Below are 21,387 nucleotides of genomic sequence, written 5' to 3'. Positions count from 1 at the left end.
TATCAGCTGTGATGGCTTGGAGAAACAGTGTAAACCAGCAGTGTAAACAAGAGCAGGGCATGTATGAGTAGTTGAGAACGGTGAATAGGAGTATGACTAGACAAAAGATAGTAGGGATGACAAGTTTTTTGGGGGCACAGTCTAAGTTGGTCTGGTGTTGAATGAGACTGGGGCCTAATAAAAAGGAGCGTCTATACAGGAGCTCAAATGGGCTGTACCTTGTAGCATTCTGAGGACAGGCCTGAATTCTGAGAAGCGAAAGTGGTAAAAGTATTGTCCAGTCCTTTTTAAGTTGGTGGCTGAGCTTGGTGAGGTGTGTTTTTAAAAGACCTTTAGTCCATTCTACTTTTCTTGAAGACGGAGGACCGTAAGGGATATAAAGGTTTCACTGAATACTAAGAGCCTGAAAAACTGCTTGGCTGATTTGACTAATAAAGGCTGGTCTGTTATCAGACTGTATAGAGGTGGGAAGGCTAAACTGAGGAATTATGCCTGACAGAAGGGAAGAAATGATTGTGGTGGCCTTCTCAGACCCTGTAGGAAAGGCCTTTGCTTATTCAGTGAAAGTGTCTATTTAGACTAAGAGGTATTTTAGTTTCCTGACTCGGGACATGTTGAGTAAATTTAATTTGCCAGTCCTGGGTGGGGGCAAATCCTCGAGCTTGATGTGTAGGGAAGGGAGGGGGCCTGAATAATCCCTGAGGAGTAGTAGAATAGTGGATGGAACATTGAGAAGTTATTTCCTTGAGGACAGATTTCCACGATGGAAAGGAAATGAGAGGTTCTGAGAGGCGGGCTAGTGGCTTGTACTATCGCTTAGCCTGCCTTTGCTGGTGTGTGGCAATTAGGCCTGGTGGAACTGCCGTCAATAAATCAAGCATGATCAGGGTGAGGAACAGGAAAGAAGGAAATATGGGGAAATGGGGTGAATATCAGGTGGATCAGAGAGATACAGTCATGGGGGTCAGGTGTGGTATCAGGAATAATGTGGGAGGCCAGATTGAAGTCTGGGCCAGGAACGATGGTAATTGTGGGACTTAAAGAGTGAGTACAGCTGAAGGAGCCGGGGAGCAGAAAGTATATGCGTCAGGTATGAGGAAGAAAATAGATTTTGGAAGTTATGAGAAATGTAGAGAGTGAGTTGAGCATAGTTTGTGATTTTTAGGGCCTCCAACAGTATTAAAGCAGTGGCAGCTGCTGCACACAGACATAAGGGCTAGGCTAAAACAGTAAGGTCAAGTTGTTTGGACAGAAAGGCTACACGGTGTGGTCCTGGCTCTTGTGTAAGAATTCTGACTGCACTAACCATGCCTAGGAAGGAAAGGAGTTGTTCTTTTGTGAGGGATTGAGGTTTGGGAGATTAATCGGACACGATCAGCAGGGAGGGCACGTGTGTTTTTATGAGAATTATTCCGAGATAGGTAACAGATGAGGATGAAATTTGGGCTTGACTGAAGTAATGGGGGCTGTCTGTGGAGCCTTGCGGCAGTACAGCGCAGGTAATTTGCTGAGCCTAATGGGTGTCAGGGTCAGTCTAAGTGAAGGCAAATAGAGGCTGGGATGAAGGGTGCAAAGGAATAGTAAAGAAAGCATGTTTGAGATCCAGAACAGAATAATGGGTAGTAGAGGGAGGTATTGAGGATAGGAGAGTATATGGGTTTGGCACCATGGGGTGGATAGGCAAAACAATTTGGTTGATAAGGTGCAGATTCTGAACTAACTTGTAAGCCTTGTCTGGTTTTAGGACAGGTAAAATAGGGGAATGATAAGGAGAGTTTATAGGTTTTAGAAGCCTATGCTGTAGCAGGCGAGTGATAACAGGCTTTAATCTTTTTAAAGCATGCTGCAGGATGGGATATTGGCGTTGAGTGGGGTAAGGGTGATTAGGTTTGAATGGGATGGTAATGGGCATGTGATCGGTTGCCAGGGAAGGAGTAGAGATGTCCCATACTTGTGGGTTAAGGTTGGGGGATATGAGAGGAAGATGTGAAGGACGCTTTGGGTTGGGGAGAAGGGCGGCAATGAGATGTGGCTGTAGTCGAGGAATAGTCAGGGAAGCAGATAATTAGTTAAAGTGTCTCGGCCTAATAAGGGAACTGGGCAGGTGGGGGTAACTAAAAAGGAGTGCTTAAAGGAGTATTGTCCAAGTTGGCACTAGAGTTGGGGAGTTTTAAGAGGTTTAGAAGCCCGGCCGTCAATACCCACAACAGTTATGGAGGCAAGGGAAACAGGCCCTTGAAAAGAAGGTAATGTGGAGTGGGTAGCCTCCGTACTGATTAAGAAGGGGACGGACTTACCCTCCACTGTGAGAGTTACCTAAAGCTCGGCATCTGTGATGGTCTACAGGGCTTCCGAGGCGATCGGGCAACGTCAGTCTTCAGCCGCTAAGCCGAGAAGATCTGGGAAGGAGTCAGTCAGAGAGCCTTGGGCCAGAGTTCCAGGGGCTCTGGGAGTGGCTGCCAGGTGAGTTGAACAGTCCGATTTTCAGTGGGGTCCCACATAGATGGGACACGGCTTAGGAGGAATCCTGGGCTGCGGGCATTCCTTGGCCCAGTGGCCAGATTTCCGGCACGTGTAGCAAGCTCCTAGGGGAGGAGGTTCTGGAGGAACGCCTGGCTGCTGCGGTTCAGGCGTTTGGAAGTTCTTGTGTGCTGGTGATGTGGCTGGGATATGTCTCACAGTGGAGGCAAGGAATTGCAACTTTTTTCTGTTATTGTACACCTTGAAGGTGAGGTTAATTAAGTCCTGTTGTGGGGTTTGAGGGCCAGATTCCAATTTTTGGAGTTTAATGTCGGAAGCAGATTGGGTAATAAAATATATATTGAGAATAAGACGGCCTTTTGACCTTTTAGGGTCTAGGGTTGTAAATCGTCTCAGGGTTGCTGCCAAATGAGCCATGAACTGGGCTGGATTTTTATATTTGATGAAAAAGAGCCTAAACGCTTCTGATTTGGGATAAAGAAAAAGGAGCATGAACCTTGAGTATGCCTTTGGCTCCAGCCACCTTTTTAAGAGTAAATTGCTGGGCAGGTGGGGGAGGGCTAGTCAGGGAATGAAACTGTAAGCTGGACCAGGTGTGAGGAGGGGAGGTGATAAAAAGATTATAGGGTGGGGGGGCAGAGGCTGAGGAAGAATTGGGACCTAGCTCGGCCTGGCGAGGAGCAGCCTGGGGAGGAAGGGAGAGGTCAGATGGGTCTGTAGGAAAGGAAGATTAGAAAGACTCAGCGATGCTTGGGGTTGGTACTGAGGGGACAGGCGGGAGGGAAAGAAGGAAGATTTGGGATGAGTTGCACTGGGCACAGAGACTAGGAAGGGACTGATGTGTAAAAGAATGCCTGGATGTCAGGCACCTCAGACCATTTGCCTATTTTACGACAAGAATTATTTAGATTTTGCAGGATGGAAAAATTCAAAGTGCCATTTTCTGGCTATTTGGAATTACTGTCGAGTTTGTATTGGGGTCAAGTGGCATTGCAGAAGAAAATAAGGCATTTAGGTTTTAGGTCAGGTGTGAGTTGAAGAGGTTTTAAGTTTTTGAGAACACAGGCCAAGGGAGTAGATGGAGGAATGGAGGGTGGAAGGTTGCCCATAGTGAAGGAAGCAATCCTAGAGAAAAGAGAGAGTAGAGAAACAGAGGGAAGGAGTTCGGGGGTTCTTACCTTCCAGATAAGTGGGAAGAGGGGTTGGGGCACAGAGATAAGAGGTCGGGGTGTGGAAATAAGGGATTGGGGCACAGAGATATAAGAGGTTGGGGCACGGAAATAAGGGACTGGGGCGCAGAGATACGAGGTCAGGGCGTGGAAATAAGGGATTGGGACACAGAGATGAGAGGTCGGGGTGCGGAAATAAGGGATTGGGGTGCAGAGATAAGAGGTTGGAGCGCAGAAATAAGGGATTGGGGCACAGAGATAAGAGGTTGGGGCATGCAAATAAGGGATTGGGGCACAGAGATAAGAAGTTGGGAGATGGAAATAAGGGGTTGGGGGTACTTGCCCCTCTCCCAGAAAAGCAGGACTTGCCGCTAAGGGTGAAGGAGAAGGGGTTGAGGGGTACTTGCCCCTCTCCCAGAAAAGCGGGACTTGCCGCTAAGGGTGAAGGAGAAGGGGTTGAGGGGTACTTGCCCCTGCCCCAGGAAAGCAGAGAAGGGGTAGAGACAAGGAGAGAAGAGGTTGGGGTACTTGCCCCTTCCCCAGAAAAGCGGGACTTGCCGCTAAGGGTGAAGGACCAAGGCAGGCGTCCCTGCGTGGTCTGACACCCTTGAAACGTGGGTGTATAATCAGAGAGGCATCCCTGCAATGATTAAACACCAAGGGAAGGCTGCCTTCCCAGTCCGTGACCAGCGCTGGAGTTTTGGGTCCACGGATAAAACGTGTCTCCTTTGCCTCTCCCAGAAAATGAAAGAAATTGAAATTAAGAGAAGGGAGAGATTGAAGAGTGGAAAGGAGAAAGTGGTTGAGGGACAGTGAGAGAGGTTGGAGAAGAGAGTAAGAAGAGGCCGCTTACCTGATTTAAAATTGGTGAGATGTTCCTTGGGCTGGTCGGTCTGAGGACCTGAGGTCATAGGTGGATCTTTCTCACGGAGCAAAGAACAGGAGTACAGGGGATTGATCTCCCAAGGGAGGTCCCCCGATCCGAGTCACGGCACCAAATTTCATGTGCGTCCATGTGAAGAGACCACCAAACAGGCTTTGTGTGAGCAACATGGCTGTTTATTTCACCTGGGTGCAGGCGGGCTGAGTCCGAAAAGAGAGTCAGCGAGGGGAGATAAGGGTGGGGCCGTTTTATAGGATTTGGGTAGGTAAAGGAAAATTACAGTCAAAGGGGGTTTGTTCTCTGGCGGGCAGGAGTGGGGGTCGCAAGGTGCTCAGTGGGGGTGCTTTTTGAGCCAGGAAAAGGACTTTCACAAGGTAATGTCATCACTTAAGGCAAGAACCGGCCATTTACACTTCTTTTGTGGTGGAATGTCATCAGTTAAGGTGGGGCAGGGCATATTCACTTCTTTTGTGATTCTTCAGTTACTTCAGGCCATCTGGGCATATACGTGCAAGTCACAGGGGATGCGATGGCTTGGCTTGGGCTCAGAGGCCTGACAGAAACAACTTTACATTCCAGGAATAAATCCCAACTTATCATGGTGTGTAATCTTTTTAACTGCTGCATTCAGCTTGCTATATTTCATTGAAGATTTTTTGATCAGTGTTCATGGAATTGTCTCTTACTTGCTTTTTCTGCTTAATTATATCTCTTACTTAATTTTTTCTGCTTAATTGTATAACTCAGATTTTTATGTAGTAAGTGCTAAGTAAGTTTGTGTTGAGTCTGTGGTGTCAATGGCATTGACAGCCTTGAGCTTATAGGAATCAGAAAGGTACTGTGGTGGTGAAAGAGACCAAGTTGTCTATTGACAAGACCATCTTCCACCAGATGCATATAATATCTGCACCAGAAGGAATGGGAACCAAATTTTATGTTTAACACTGACAGCAGTGTAGGATCCAAGATGCCAAATTGGGTAAAAGGCAGAACCAAACAATCAGAATTTAGATATAAATATTCCCCATCCAGAGAGCAAGTCATTCATCCTTCTTATTGGGAGTGGAATGCCCTGAGTATATTAATAAATTGTGGCTATTTTCTGGTTCTTGCATCAATCTGTAAACCAAAAGTAAAGTTCTAGGCCCCCCAATCAATTGAATAGATCCACCTCTTGGCCAACGGGACCCCAAAGAAACCTGAAAAGCTAGTTCAGGCCATGACAGGAAGTAAGGGTCAGACATGCCTCATTATACTTTCCATCCTTTGGAGTTTAGACATAATTAGGCAGTGTTAACATTAAAACAGAGATGTTAAGACTGACAAAACAGACTCTTAGTTGCAATAAGATACCAAATTCCAACCTTACTCTGGTATAGCATCATATGAAAGATAACAGGCCCTGAAGGAAATCAAAGTATTTTACCCTTAAATATGTTTATTTGACATATTCTGAAACGGCCCTGTAAAGCTGTCTCCTGTGGGAGAAATTTGCATTCTGTAGAAAATCTCCGTTCCTTACTAAGTTTTTTTTCTGGAGAGTCTGACACCTTTTAAGTTCTGATAAGAGACATTCACCATTTATACTCTCTGAAGCCTGCTAGCTGGAGTCTTCATCTACATAACAAGAGCCTGGGCTTCCACAACCCTCTTATCTAAACTCATGTCTTTATGCTGAATTCAATTCTTCAGGCAGGGCTTAACTCTTTCAATGAATTGCCAATCAGGAAATCTCTGAATTCACCTATGAGCTGGAACCTCTGCACCACCCCCTCCAGTTCCCCTCCCCCACTTTGAGATGTCCTGCCTTTCTGAGCCAAACCCATGTATACCTTACATATATTGATTTATGTCTTTGCCTGTAACTTCTGTCTTGCTAAAATGTATAAAACCAAACTATAACTCAAGCAACTTGGCCACATGTTCTCAAGACCTCCTGAAGCTTTGTAACAGGCCATGGCCCTTAACCTTGGCAAAATAAACCTTTAAATTGATTGAGACATGTTTCAGATACTTTTACAAGTCTAATGAACTTCTACCCCACCTAAAATAAATTTCTGGTTGGGCGCGGTGGCTCAAGCCTCTAATCCCAGCACTTTGGGAGGCCGAGGTGGGCGGATCACGAGGTCAGGAGATCGAGACCATCCTGGCTAACCCGGTGAAATCCCGTCTCTACTAAAAAAAAAATACAAAAAATTAGCCGGGTGTGGTTGTGGGCACCTGTAGTCCCAGCTACTCAGAAGGCTGAGGCAAGAGAATGGCAGGAACCCTGGGAGGCGGAGCTTGCAGTGAGCCGAGATTGCGCCACTGCACTCCAGCCTGGGCGACAGAGTGAGACTCCATCTCAAAAAAAAATAAAATAAAATAAATAAATTTCTGAGAGGTAATGATTAAAATGAAAAACAGTGCCATCATAATGGTATGGCAGAAAATTTGGGTGAATATTTATACAATGCTGGATGTGAGAAAGTCTTCCTAACCATGATGCCAAAAATAAAAATAGAAATCATAAAGAAAAAATCGGCTATGCTCAACTAAATAAAAATTAGCAATCTCTATCCTACCCGAAGTGATGTTAACAAAATAAAAAGGCAAAAGGTAAAATGGGAAAAAAATATTTGCAACATATATGATAGTCAAAATGATAAAATCATTAATTTATAAAAAAATTCATAAATCAAAATGGGCAAGTTATAAAAGAAGAAATATAAAGACCAATAATCGTATGAAAAATAAAATCTAATTCGATAATTAAGAGATTCAAAGAGAAAGAAAGAGATGTGATTTTCTAACAATTACAAATGAAGAAAATAATCTAGCATTGGAGAGTGTTTGGAAAGACACTTATACCCCATTAGTAGGAATGTAAATTGGTACTAGCTTATGAAGGCCAATCCAGAAATACATATTAGAAGTCTTTTTAAAAAGTGTACCACCTTTAATCTAGTAATTATACTTAAGAAAATATATTTCAAAGAAATAATAATAATATCTGCAAAGAAGTGGTTGGAAGAATGTTCATTAAAAATATTTAAAATAGCCAAGAGATTTAGAAATGTAAATGTCTAGAAATAGGAAGTTATTTAAATAAATTATTTAATACTGATATAATGGGATATAATGTGATTATTAAATCTAAATTATAGTTGAATATTGTTGGAAGTGGCTTTTGCTGGAATTAATGGTGGTGTTCTGAAGTCACCATTACATGGCAAGGATAAAATCTGCTCTGGTTAATATTTCTTACCTTTCATTCTCCAGAATCAGACACTGTTATGGTCTTGTATCATCTTGCACATCTCAAGATCACCAAAATGCTGATGTTTACTTTCCTTTTTCTTAGAACTTTTGACTTCCACCTTTCCTGAAGTTTGCATAAAGATTTTATGCCTGTTAGTATCTGTTTGATGTTTTTTCATGCTTTCTGTTTTTACCACATGGGCTCTGACCTCTAAATATTGGCAGGCTTCCAAGTTCAGTTCTTGGACCTATTTGTTTTTTTTTAATCTGCCCTTACTATCTGAGTTATCTCTTCTAGTCTACAGCTGTCAATACCATCTATATCAAGCTTGTCCAACCCATAGCCCATGGGCTGCATGTGGCCCAGGACATCTTTGAATGTGGCCCAACACAAATTCATAGACTTTCTTAAAACATTATGAGATTTTTGGCCGGGCACAGGGGCTCATGCCTGTAATCTCAGCACTTTTGGAGGCTGAGGCAGGCGGATCATGAGGTCAAGAGATCAAGACCATCCTAGGCAACATGGCGAAACCCCGTCTCCATTAAAAATACAAAAGTTAGCTGGGTGTGGTGGCATGTGCCTGTAGTCCCGGCTACTAAGGAGGCTGAGGCAGGAGAATTGCTTGAACCTGGGAGGCGGAGGTTGTGGTGAGCCAAGATGACAAACTCCAGCCTGGGCGACAGAGCGAGACTCCATCTAAAATAAAATAAAATAAAAAACCCAAACATTATGGATTTTTTTTGGTGATTTTTTTGCTAGCTCAATTAGCTAACATTAGTGTTAGTGTATTTTATATGTGGCCCAAGACAATTTTTCTTCTTCTAATGTGGCCCAGGGAAGCTAAAAGATCGGACTCCCCTGATCTATATGCTGATAGCTCTCAACTTTCTAACCTAAACTCCCCAAGATGCAGACTAAACAGATCCATCTATTTATTCAACAGCTCCTCTTTGATGGCTAATCAAGTCTAACGTCCAAAGCTGAATTCCTGATTTCCTCTACTACAAACCTACTCTTTTCACAGTGCTCCCCTTTCAGCACATGATAACTCTGTTCTTTCAGTTTCCAGGGCCAAAAATTTTGGTGACATCCTTAACTCTTCTCTTTCTTACAACACGTATCAAAACTCTCACCATATCCTGAGGCTGCTTTTTCAAAATCTATATAGGATCTGGCTGCCTCTTACCCCCTACATGGCTCCAAGCCATCATTTCCTGGATTTTTCCAGCCTCCTAGTTGGTCTTCATGCTTCTACTTTTGCCCTCTGTAATCTACTCTCAACAAAGGGGTCCTTCAAAAACCCAAGTCATATGATGTCACTCTCATGCTCAGTACTCACCAATAGTTTCCACCTCCCTCAGATAAAAATTGAAGACTTTCAGTGGTATGCAAGGTCCTATGTGATCTTGCTTCCAGCTACCTTTATGACCTCATCTTCTATTACTTTTTTCTTCACTCTGTTCCACCCACATTGGCCTCCATACTGAATCAGCATGTCACTCCATACTGTGTCCGGAACATGCCCAAGTACTTTCCTGCCTCAGGGCTACTGCCTGGAATGCTGTTCCCTTAATACATGTGCGACTCCCTCCTTCCCTACTTCAGGTTTTGCTCTAAAGCCATCCTTTTTATTTAGGACTTTCCTGACCATGCTATTTAAAATTACAATCCCCTTTCCTCCTTCATGTCTTTACTTATCCTCCTTTATTACTTTCATTCCTGCCACAGCATCTATCGCCATACAACCAACTTAGTTTTTATTGTCTGTTTCCTACAACAAGAATTAAAGCTTCATGAAGACAGATATTTTTCATCTTTTGCTTACTGCTTTATCCCAGTTGTTGAGTACGGTGCCTGGCACATGGTAGATACTCAATAAATATTTGTTTTTAAATGAATCTACAGATATTACATCTAAGGACCTACTGAGATGTTCCCCTTGGTGCTAAGATGATGAATAAACCTGAGACACTTGGAAACTTCTAAGCTCTTATGGGATAAATGATGGTTATAATATCATTAGATGCCCAGACATTACAAGGGAAGGGTAAGATGAGACCTCTGAGGCTCAGTTAGGATAACAGATGTTTCTTCACTCTCTTTTGATTATGTTCCTGTCACTTGACATGTGATATAGCTTGTTATGATGATGGAGGGAAGAGTGCTGAAACTGGGAGAGGACTGTGAAATATTATAATGGGAGACAGTTCAAATATCCCACTTAGAATTAGTGGGAGGCATTCACGGAGTAATGATATTATCTCATTATCTAAATCTCCTAAGACTGTAAGTATCCTGCCAGTTTCTATTTTATTTACATAACTCAATACTTCAGGCTGTTATAGGAAGTTTCTGACTCTAGCAAGAAATATAAATTGACAGGGGAATATATTCATTATATATTGAATTTTAAAAGAAGATTATAAAATACCATAAAGATGGAAATTTTGTTTAGTTAGGAAAAGACCCATGCTTTCTATCATGTGTCTAATGATACATCTGACAAGTTAATGTAATAGAAGGGGACACACACACACACAAACACACATGTACACACACGCTTAGGTCCTAATCATGACTATATCTGGATGTTGGGACTGTATTTTTATTTCTTTTCTTTTTGCTTATCTAATATCTCTACCTTCTGATTTTCTATGGTGATTATACTGTGCTTGTATAATCAAAATAAAGAGTGAATATGTTTGTGGGGTTATTAGGCTGTTGAGGGCATGAGATACTCTAGGCAACGATCATGGAGTCTCAGTGTTGGAAGTGACTTTTAGGTTATAAGGCCAACCTTGTCCATGTCCTTGCCAAGTGGTTCTCTATTTGTGCACCTCTAGTGACAGAAAGCTCACTGCCTCCTGAGGCAGCCCACTCCATACGTCTGCCTATGACTTCTACACATGAAGTTCTGCTCTTGGAAGTAATAGATTCTGGATTTTTGCCATAGCCTCCTAATTGGTCTTCCTGTTTCCATTCTTGCCCCTCTGTAATCTCTCTTCAACAAAGCTGTCTTCCAAAAAAAGATCATGAAGGTTGTAGTTTCTGATTTATATATATGTATATACAGTTTCAGTCTACTGTAAAGGGAAGAGAAAGAAAGAAAACAGAGGATATGAATCTAGGGACTATGCTTAAGGAAAACATATAAAGGCTTTATTGGTGCTAGAAGCATCACCAGTATAAATAAAACATATTCTGCTTCTTTGAATTTTTATAGATGTAACTTTAATGAGATTAAATTATCTTCTGTGGAAGGAACATTATGGTAGGCACTGTTGGTGAAGATAGAAAGCAAAAGATAGAAGAGGAATTCAAGGTATGAATTTCTTTCTCTCATGACACACACTGTCCAGTTAGGGAGAGCCTGAAACAGATTATATAAAACATCCTGAGAGCTGACACAATGTACCATAAAATGAACCATAGACAAGGGGCATCAGATGACTGGTAAATTAAGGGAAGATGAGAGTGCACTGGTGCTGCAATTCCATTCAATATTTTTTTTTGTATATCTCTGTTCTGAAAATGACAGTGCTGATTTCTGTGGAAATATACAAAGAGAATAAAGCATTGAGCTTACCCTCAATGTCTGTGGTTCAGTGGCATTCAAGATTAGTGATAGGAGTTTTTAAAGACTTGGGCAAATGTTCTAGACAGTGTTAAACTAAAAAATAGCATACAAAATTACACAGTCAGTATGATTTTAACTGTGTAAAAAGTACCCAGAAGAACATTAGGAGAAACTATGCTGAAATGTTAACAATTTTTAAAAAAGTCAATCATGTCAGGGTGGAATTATGGTGATTTTACCTCCCCCCACCTTTAAACAGTTAACTCTTGAACAACACAGGTCTGAACTGCATGGGTCCACTTATATGTGGATTTTTTTTCCACTTCTGCCACCCATGAAACAGCAAGACTGACCCCTCTTCTTCCTCCTCCTTTTCAACCTACTTAACAAGAAGATGATGAGGATGAAGACCTTTATGAAGATCCACTTCCACTTAATGAATGGTACATATATTCTTTTCCTTATGATTTTCTTCATAATGTGTTCTCTCTAACTTACTTTATTATAAGAATTCAGTATATAATGCACACAAAATGAAAAATATATGTTAATTAACTGTTTATGTTATCAGTAAGGCTCTGGTCAACATAGTTAACCTAGCTAAATTTTGGGGGAGGCCAAAGTTATATGTGGCTTTTTGACTGTATGGGGATGTCAGCACCCCTAACTCCCACATTGTTCAAGGGTATTTTTATGTGCTTACCCATTTTCCATCATAAAATGCATTGTCCTGTTTTATAAACATTAAAAAAAATAGTTAATTCCACCAATTTTACCGATATTCTGGTCTTGCAGGATAATAGAGACTTTATCCTAAAGCTTGAGGTCAATTCTTAGCTGTTATTCTACTGACCGTCGTAGCTTTTAACCACCTACTCTTTCTTAACACATCCTTGACTGCCATGGATTTGCACTTTTGTTGTTCTTTTACATCTCGTATTTCTCTTTCTCCCTGTATATGTCCTAATTTTGTGTTTCTAAGGCTTCATCTTTACCCTTCCCTCTCTTGGGGACTACTCTGTACATAGGCTAGGGGATCTCAAGTGTACCATCTGTGACCTTGGCAGCAAGTCCAATCCCTGAATCATGACACACAAGTCGTGGCCTCTTTAAGGAGCATCAGGAGCCAAGGTGGTCCTCTGTAACACACGTGTGCTCTGGCCTTTCCACATCAGAGTATTTTGAAAGATAATGTAGGGCCAAGTGAAGAGATGGGACTGGTCTTAACTTCTCTGAGCCTCTGTTTCCTCATCTGTAAAATTGTATGTAGGGTTAGGATGAAACTGCAAAGAGTTAAAATATTTAAAGTGCCCAGTGTGGTACCCACATGCAACAGCTGCTCCAGGAATGTTTTTTCCCTTCCTTTTCCCCTTCCTCCATTTCTACCATCTGCCAGGATATGAGATTGACGATCTTCAGGGCATATTGTCTGTGGCTTTTATTATATACATCTATTAAAGATCCAGTTAATCTATTTTGGTTGCCATCAAAGCAAAGGATTGCCATCAAAATGTCTATTTATGCAAACAGAATGGAGTACTTTATTGATCCGCCAATTAGTAGTGTTCTACTATTTTAGTCTAGTCTTAGCTTTTGGGAGTTTCTCCTGCAGTTAGCAGAATGTCAGTGAATAAACAAATAAAATATATGTATTGTGTGGGATTAAAACAGTAGCAAAAGGGATTATTGAAATTACTCAGTCCCACTTTTATGGTTTTTCTAATGCTTGTTTTAGCTGTTTTTATCTAAACAGCTGTTTTAGCTGTTTGAGGGCAGTGAAGTCCTGGAATCTCTCTGCCTCAACAATGTACACTAGAGTATTGAAAACAATTATGATTTATCTTGCCAGAAGATACTTTTCTTTTCCCACCTTGATAACCCTTGGTGTTAAAGTGAGAGACAATATGGTATAGTGGAGAGTGTTTTAGACTCAGATTTGCATTTAGGCTTCATAAGAGTGGGAAATCATTCCTTTTTCATACAGCTAGTATGATAATTAAGTCAGTTAACACCTATGGTAGCTTTTTTTTTAAGTACTAGCAATATAAGCCATCATTATTTCTTAGGCTGATGCAACAAATAATCCAGAAATATCTGACTCTAGTCTTTCTTGATGTAGTTAAATATTTATTTTATTTTCCATGGTGTTTGCCCTTTAAGCAATAACAATAAAAGAAAAGGAGATAATTATCTTTAAGAAAAATTAGCATCCAAAACGCCTCAGCTACTATACCTTTTGTCACTTAGCTAGTGCATGGCTTACAGTGGATGTTCAATACATGTTGAGCATCCACTGTTGAATGAGGAATGAATGGAATAGATTTATCCCACCCTTAAGATAGAAGGATAGTCATGATGACTTTTTAGCAGAGAGAACCACAATTCGCTGACCACTCTTAAAAAGCATCTGTGAAGCCGTGATCAACTAGGGCTAGGGCTCTCCATACACTGTGTATGATATATGCTATTAGGTTTCAGATTGGCTTGTATTAGTTCTAACCAATCGGTACATTTTAATTAATGAAGTTTAACATTTGTTGAGTACTTTGTAGTTCATGAAGCACTTTCATGTCAATATGTCCTAGAACATTATGGAGTCTTACTGATCCTATATAGCATAGATGAGGAAATAAAATTTAAAGAAATTAAGTAACTTGTTTAAGGTAACATAGAAAGCGAGAAGCAGAATTTTGCTGTGAACTCAGGTCATCTGGGTCCAAGCTCAGGGCACCATGACCTGAGACTCCTGCCCTGGCCGCTGCTACTGTGGTGCTTAAGCGTTTTGCCTCTGAGTTTCTGCAGTGCCTAGGATGAGATACTGGGAGGCAATTTGGTTTTGGAGGTGCGGAGGGGGAAGCTGGCTGTTCCACAATTGCTTGCTGAGCCATCTGCTCTCTCTTCCTCTTCAGAAATGATGCATTTGTTACTGTGGGCTGCTTTTGCTGAATACTTGGATTATGTCACTTTCTCTGTTTGTCACATGTGGGGCATTTGGTGACATGCAACTCAGCCTACATTGGTTTTCCTACGTAATGTGATAGGTACAGGCACATTTGCTTTCATTTCAATGTCTGAACAATTTTAATGCCATTTAGACAAGAGTCACATGTCTGTGTAACAATAGAAGACTTCTCACTTTCAACTTCCTTTTTTTGTACAGTGCTAATAGAAATTGGGGGGAAAATTACATACACACATGTGCACACACATACGACACAAACAAACCAAAGGATCCTATTGATTAAGTTGGACACTGGTCAACTGTGTCATGGAGTTTTGTACTAGTAGCAGTACTTGTGTGTGCAGGTTTATCTGTTATTTTACAATTTAGTATCCAAATCTGTTCATGTTTAGTAATAATTATTAACAATTATACTGGAATAATTTGTAAGTGAACCGGTGGTTGCAAGGCTTATGTGTGGGTGGGAGAATTAATTTTTATCTCTGTGGGAATATTTGGTAAGGTGATTAGGAAGCAACAGACTTAGGTTAGTGCTGCTGCTGATTTGCTTTATGGCCTTGGGGAAGTGATTTCACCTCTTTAGGCCCAGTTATTCTGTCTATAAAATGATGAGTACAAAATGTCTCTGATAATTCCAGCTCTGTGGATCTATAATTAATTGACCTTGTAATATATAGGAATTAGAGAAGACATGCATGGGGTATATTTTCTGAGAATAGAGAAATGGCTTCAAACATTCTGTTTTTTTCTTTGTGAGTAGAAAGAAGAATTATAGGAGAGGTGTCAGGTTGCGCAGATATCTCTGAGCATGGCTAGGGTATGGAGCTTATTGTTTAGATATAATGTCTATATAAGCAACATTTTGTCAAACAAAAGACTGAAAAATTCTTTTTTTTTTCATTCATTTTCATTTCTGAGAATGTTGAGTGCCTTCGTGGTTTATTAGGGTATTTAGAATCCCACAAAACTTGATGGGTGGTAACTTATCTCAAGTTGGATTTATTAAGTTCTTCGCTGTTCAAATATATAGTGAGTGCTTACTATGCACCAACCACTGTACTTGATGCTGGAGGTTCAAGGGTGAATTTAATTCATTATTTGACCTCAAGGGATTCCTAATCTGATGACAAATGCAGGTCTGTAAACAGTACAAGTGCAATAACAAGAAGAATGTACAAATTAACATGGTTGGCAAGGAAGAAGGAGGAAGCAATCTGCTGGGAAAGACTGATGAAGAAAAGATAACACAAAGTAGATCTTAAATGATGGGAAGATTATTTCCAGGTGGAAGTAGTATACGAAGGACAGGCTAAGCCAAAGGAACAAGAGATAGGAAGATACAGAGGTGTGAAATGCATGTGCAATATTGGGCAGTAACAAATAGTGTAGTGTGGCTGGAGTATGCATGAGATGTAGGTTGACTAGGCTGGAGAGAGAGTTTAGAGCCCAAGTGTGAAGAACCTTGATGCCAGTCTAAAGAGTCTGAGTTTTGCTCTATTTCTGGTAAAGGACTTTAAACAGTAGAGTGGCATGAGTGGCTTTTAATGTACCAGTACTGCTTCATTACATACAAGATCTTGGCATGTTCACTGAAGAAGTCTAGGTCAAATGAATTACACCTAGAAGTTTGGTTTAGGTTCTGAATTTATTTTTTAATGGTCTCCTTTTAGGAAAACTGTCTAGGTGTTTTTGATATGCTCTTGCCAGTAAGCAGGGAGGGTCTTATTGGTGGTATCTGTCTGATGTGTCTGGACAGGAAAGGGGAATTTTGTTTTAACTAATGTAGTGGGAATAAGACAAATAAGGTGAGATAAAAAAGGTTCAAAGTCAAGGCAGATCCTGCAGGAATTTCCTAAGCCAAACAACAGGCAGAGAGATAACAGCTTAGAAGAGGGCTACTGTAAGTAATAAGTTAAGGACTAATAATTATAGCCTCACAGTGAATAATATTTTAAATAGGATTCATCTGGAAGACCAGAAAATATGGTTCTCTCCGGCTGGTCATAGGTGAGAGAATAGGGAATCAGTTCTCAGTACTTTCAAGAGTATTGGGAGGTCTTCTGATCACCTATTCATTAGATCCGTGGCAGTTGCCTATGCCTTCTGGGTTGTGATCTTTTCATAGATGGTATGTGCAATTCACCACTAGGAGGGTTGGCTTCTGCCTTGAGTGAGCATAATTACTGTTATAGAAAATGTGATAGGTATTTGTTGCTTCTGTCTACCCAGTACATCTTTCCCCTTCTAGTAAAGTTATCCCTTTTCCTTTGAGAAGTTGCCCCATATCTATTAAATAGTGAAGCTCAAAAACATTGTTTCTCTGCTTTTCTGGTCAAGGGATGAGCACAGAAATCAACATAGGCCAATCACACTCTCTTTGGAATTCTGAATCTTGAGAGAAGTCTTCCAAGTATGAATGCCGTTGGAGCTCAGTCAGCCCATTTGCAATGCCCTGCCAATGCGATGTTTGGAACTGTTTGGTTCTAATTCTTCCTGGTGGCCTGTGTGTTACTTGGTTCATTGAATCTATGATGCTTAACCAATTAATTACTTTTTCTTGCATGCCTCAGTGCTAGAAGTCGCTTTCTCAGCTTCTGACAAAAGAGTCTCAACTATTGCAGAAGTTGGTACCAGGAGTCCTTCAAGTCTTATACATTTTCCTTATAATTTCTCCTACTCTTTTTAAAATAACTTTTGTAAGAAAACATAATAAAGGTATAAATTCAGCAGAAATCTTAATTCAGCAATGCATTAATCAGTTTCTCTCTCTCTTTTTTTAAGAGCTCTTATCTCCATACTACATCAACAAAGAAATTTCCATCTTCCCTTCCTTTCCTTTCCCTTCTCTTCCTTTCCTGTCAGATAAACAGAAATTTGGGGGTTTCAAGTTTGGGTCAAGAAAGTAGTTGTGACTGAGAAGGCAGCTACAGTTGGTAGAACCTTTGGGGTTGGGATGAAGAATGAGGTCAGCATTGAGGAGATGGTCAAGACCCATGAGGCCCTTGTAGTCCATGGGGCCTGTGGGGCACCGATCAGAGGTAATTGGGTGTAAGAAGGCCTTTTAGATTTTTGTTTGTTGCTAACTATGTATTATTTTAAAATACAGTTTCTATGTGGTGCTGGAATGCTATTGATTTTCATAGGATGGTCTTGTTTCCGACAGCCTTGCTGAGTACTATTTTTAATTCTAATAGTTTATCTGTTTCATTCTGTTGTGGAAAGAGAACATACTTCATATTATTTCAATAATTTTAAGTTTATTGAGACTTTTTTTGTGGCCTTAAATATGGCCTGTCCTGGAGAATATTCCATATGGACTTGAGAAGAATGTGTATTCTGCTATTGTTGGGTGGAGTAGTCTGTTGATATCTGTTAGGTCTAGTTGTTTAATAGTATTGTTCAAGGCTTTTTTCTCCAATTTAAAAAATTTTGGCAAAATACACATAACATAAAATTTACCATCATACTCTCTTTCCTTTTTGTTCTTATGTCTAGGTGTTGTATCCATTATTGAAAGTGAAATACTTAATTCTCCAACTAATAATGTTGAATCATCTATTTCTTCCTTCAATTTTGTCAGTTATTGCTTCATGTATTTTGTTGTTAGGTACATCTCTGTTTATAGTTACTATATCTACCTGATGAATTGACCCTTTTCTCATTTAAAAACGTTTTACCTTGTCTCTATTAATTATTTTGTACTTAAAGCCTTTTTTTTCTGGGATTAGAATAGTCACTTCAGCTCCATTTTGGTTACTGTTTGTATGGCATATCATTTTCTGTCCTTTTCCTTTTAATCTATCTGTGTCTTTGAATCTATTCTGTATTTCTGATGGAAAGCATGTATTTGGCTTATTTTGTTAAACCATTTTATCAATCTCTGCCTTTTGATTGGACTATTTAATCCATTTACTATAAATGTAATTGCTCATAAGGTAGGAGTTACATCTGGTATTTTGTTATTTGTTTTCCATATAACTTGTCTTTTTTGTTTCTCTGTTGTTCTATTCCTTCTTTTGTGTTAAGTAGATATTTTCTAGTGTACTATTTTAATTCACTTGTCATTTCTTTTGCTATATACTTTTTGAGTTATTTTCTTAGTTGTCTGAGGATTATAATTAACTTTTTTTATTTAAAAAATTTTGATTAATGCATGATAATCATATATATTTATGGGGCACAGTGGTATTTTGATACATGCATACAATATGTAATGATCAAATCAAGGTATTTAGGATATCCATCGCCTCAACATTTATCATTTCTTTTTGTTAAGAACATTTAAAATTTCCCCTTCTAGCTATTTTGAAATATGTAATAAATTGTTGTTAACTGTAGTCACTCTACTATACAGATATAACTTATTTTGTCTATCTAAGTGTATGTTTGCACCCATTAACCAACCTCTCTTCATCCCCCACCTCTACCCTTCTCAGCCTCTGGTAACTATAATTCTACTCTCTATCTCTATGAGATCAACTTTTTTAGCTTCCACATATTAGTGTGAACATGCAATATTTGTCTTTCTGTGCCTGGCTTATTTCACTAACATAATGGCCTCCAATTCCATCCATGTTGCACAAATGACATGATTTTATTATTTTTATGACTGAATAATGTTCCATTGTGTATATATACCACATTTTCCTTATCTGTTTATTCATTGATGGACATTTAATTTTGTTCTATATCTTGGTTATTGTGAATAGCACTGCAATAAACATGGAGAAGGACATTTTAATTTATAACAATCTACTTTCGATTAATATCAATTTAATTTCAATTGCATACAATAATTTTCTGTTATATAGCTTTTTTCTCTCCTCCCTCCTTTGCCCTATTATTATCATACAAATTACATCTTTATACCCTGTAAGCCAATGAACAGTTTTAAAATTACTACTTTATGTGAGTTTCTTTTAAATTAGAAGAAAAGAGTTACAAATGAAATGCATTTATACTATCTTTTATATTTACCTGTGCTCTTGTTTCTTCTTGTGGGTACAGTCTAGTGTCCTATTATTTTAGTCTGAAGGACTGAATCCCTTTAGTATTTCTTGTAGGGTAATTCTGCTAGTGACAAGTTCTTTGTTTTTGTTTATCTTGGAATGTCTTAATGTCTCCTTCATTTTTGAAAGATAGTTTTGCTGCATATAGAATTATTGAGTTACAGTATTTTTTCTTGTAAATAATTAGGAGGACCTTCATAAGTATAAAATTAAACCTATGAGTCATTTAGGATAAGAATGTTAGTTCAAATGTGAATAGTTAACAGAAACAAAGTCAAAATCAATTAGAGTCTAGATAATAATTACAATTAATGGGGTAAAAGGATAATTCATTTTATTTATTTATTAAAATTTATTTTAGTGAACTATGTGCAGGTTTGAACCTGTGTGCAGAGTTACATGTACAGGTTTGTAACATAGGTACACTCATTTCACAGGGGTTTGATGTACAGATTATTTAATCACCCAGGTACAATGCCTAGTACCCAATAGATATTTTTTCTGCTCTTTCCCTTCTGCCCTGCACCCTCTAGTAGGCCCCAGAGTCTGTTGTTCCCATCTTTGTATTCATGTGTTCTCATAATTTAGCTCCCACTTATAAATGAGAATATGTGGTATTTGGTTTTCTGTTCCTGCAGTAGTTTGCTAAGGATAATGGCCTCCGGCTCTATCCATGTTCCTGCAAGGGACATGTTTTTGTTCTTTTTTACAGCTGTAGTATTCCATGGTGTATATATACCACATTTTCTTTATCCAGTCTACAATCGATGGGCATTTAGGTGGATTCTATGTCTCGGCTATTGTGAATAGTGCTGTCATGAACATACATGTGCATAGGTATTTATGGTAGGATGATTTATAATTTTTTTGGGTGTATACTCAGTAATGGGGTTGCTGGGTTGAATGGTAGTTCTGTTTTTAGCTGTTTGAGAAATCACCATAGTGCTTTCAACAATGGTTGAACTAATTTTCACTTCTACCAACAATGTATAAGAGTGCCCTTTTCTCCACAACCTCAACAGCATCTGTTATTCTTTGACTTTTTAGTAATAGTCATTCAGACTGGTGTGAGATGGTATCTCATTGTGGTTTTGATTTTTAGCATTTTTTCACATGCTTGTTGGCCACATTTGTGTCTCCTTTTGAAAAGTGTCTGTTCATGTACTTTGCCCACTTTTTAATGGGGTTGTTTTTTTCTTGCAAATTTGCTTAAGATCCTTATAGACGCTGGATATTAGATCTCTGTCAGGTGCATAGTTTGCAAATATTTTCTCCCATTCAATAGGTTGTCTGTTTACTCAGTTGATAGTTTCTTTTGCGGTGCAGAAGCTCTTAAGTTTAATTATATCCCATTTGTCAATTTTTGCTTTTCTTATGATTGCTTTTAGCATTTTTGTCATTAAATCTTTGCCCATTCCTGTGTCCAGAATGGTACTGCCTAGGTTGTCTTCCAGGGTTTTTATAGTTTTCAGTTTTACATTTAAGTCTTTAATCTGTTTTGAGTTGATTTTTGTACATGGTTTATGGAAGGGATCCGATTTTAGTCTTCTGCATATGTCTAGCCAGTTATCCCAGCACCATATATTGAATGGGTAGTTCTTTCCTTATTGCTTGTTTTTGTCAGCTTTGTTGAGGATCAGAGACTGTAGGTGTATGACCTTATTTCTGGGCTCTCTATTCTGTTCCATTGGTCTATGTGTCTGTTTTTGTACCAGTACCACACTGCGTTGGTTACTATAGCCCTGGAGTATAGTTTGAAGTCAGATAACATGATGCCTTCAGCTTTGTTCTTTTTGCTTAAGATTGCCTTGGCAGTTCAATTTTGGAGCTCATTATTGGTCTGTTCAGGGATTCAATTTATTTCTGGTTCAATCTTGGGAGGGTGTATGTCTAGGAATTTATCCATCTCTTCTATGTTTTGTAGTTTGTGTGCATAGAGGTGTTCATAGGAGTCTCTGATGGTTATTTGTATTTCTGTGGGGTCACTGGTAATATTCCCTTTGTCATTTCTAATTGTGTTTATTATTTGTATCTTCTCTCTTCTCTAATATATTCTAGGGAG

General features: G+C 39.5%; 2 long non-coding RNA genes across 2 annotated transcripts in view; one reads left to right on the top strand and one right to left on the bottom strand.

Annotated features, from left to right (window-relative positions):
* LOC134756894 (uncharacterized) overlaps nucleotides 1–8,472 on the bottom strand; it is an 84,129-nt gene extending 75,657 nt beyond the window's left edge. The window contains exons 1-2 of the long non-coding RNA XR_010130304.1: nucleotides 8,406–8,472; nucleotides 7,781–7,897 (exon numbers count right to left, since the gene is read on the bottom strand). This is a non-coding gene — a long non-coding RNA (uncharacterized lncRNA). The remainder of the gene's footprint in view (nucleotides 1–7,780; nucleotides 7,898–8,405) is intronic.
* The window catches only part of LOC129524462 (uncharacterized), a 447,472-nt gene that overhangs the window by 144,467 nt on the left and 281,618 nt on the right, over nucleotides 1–21,387 (top strand). The gene's annotated exons all lie outside the window — the stretch shown is intronic.

This window comes from Gorilla gorilla, chromosome 13 (assembly GCF_029281585.2).
Source record: "Gorilla gorilla gorilla isolate KB3781 chromosome 13, NHGRI_mGorGor1-v2.1_pri, whole genome shotgun sequence".
Lineage (NCBI taxonomy): Eukaryota > Metazoa > Chordata > Mammalia > Primates > Hominidae > Gorilla > Gorilla gorilla.
Note: the sequence above shows the minus strand (reverse complement) of the source record. Positions and strands in the feature narration are given on the sequence as shown.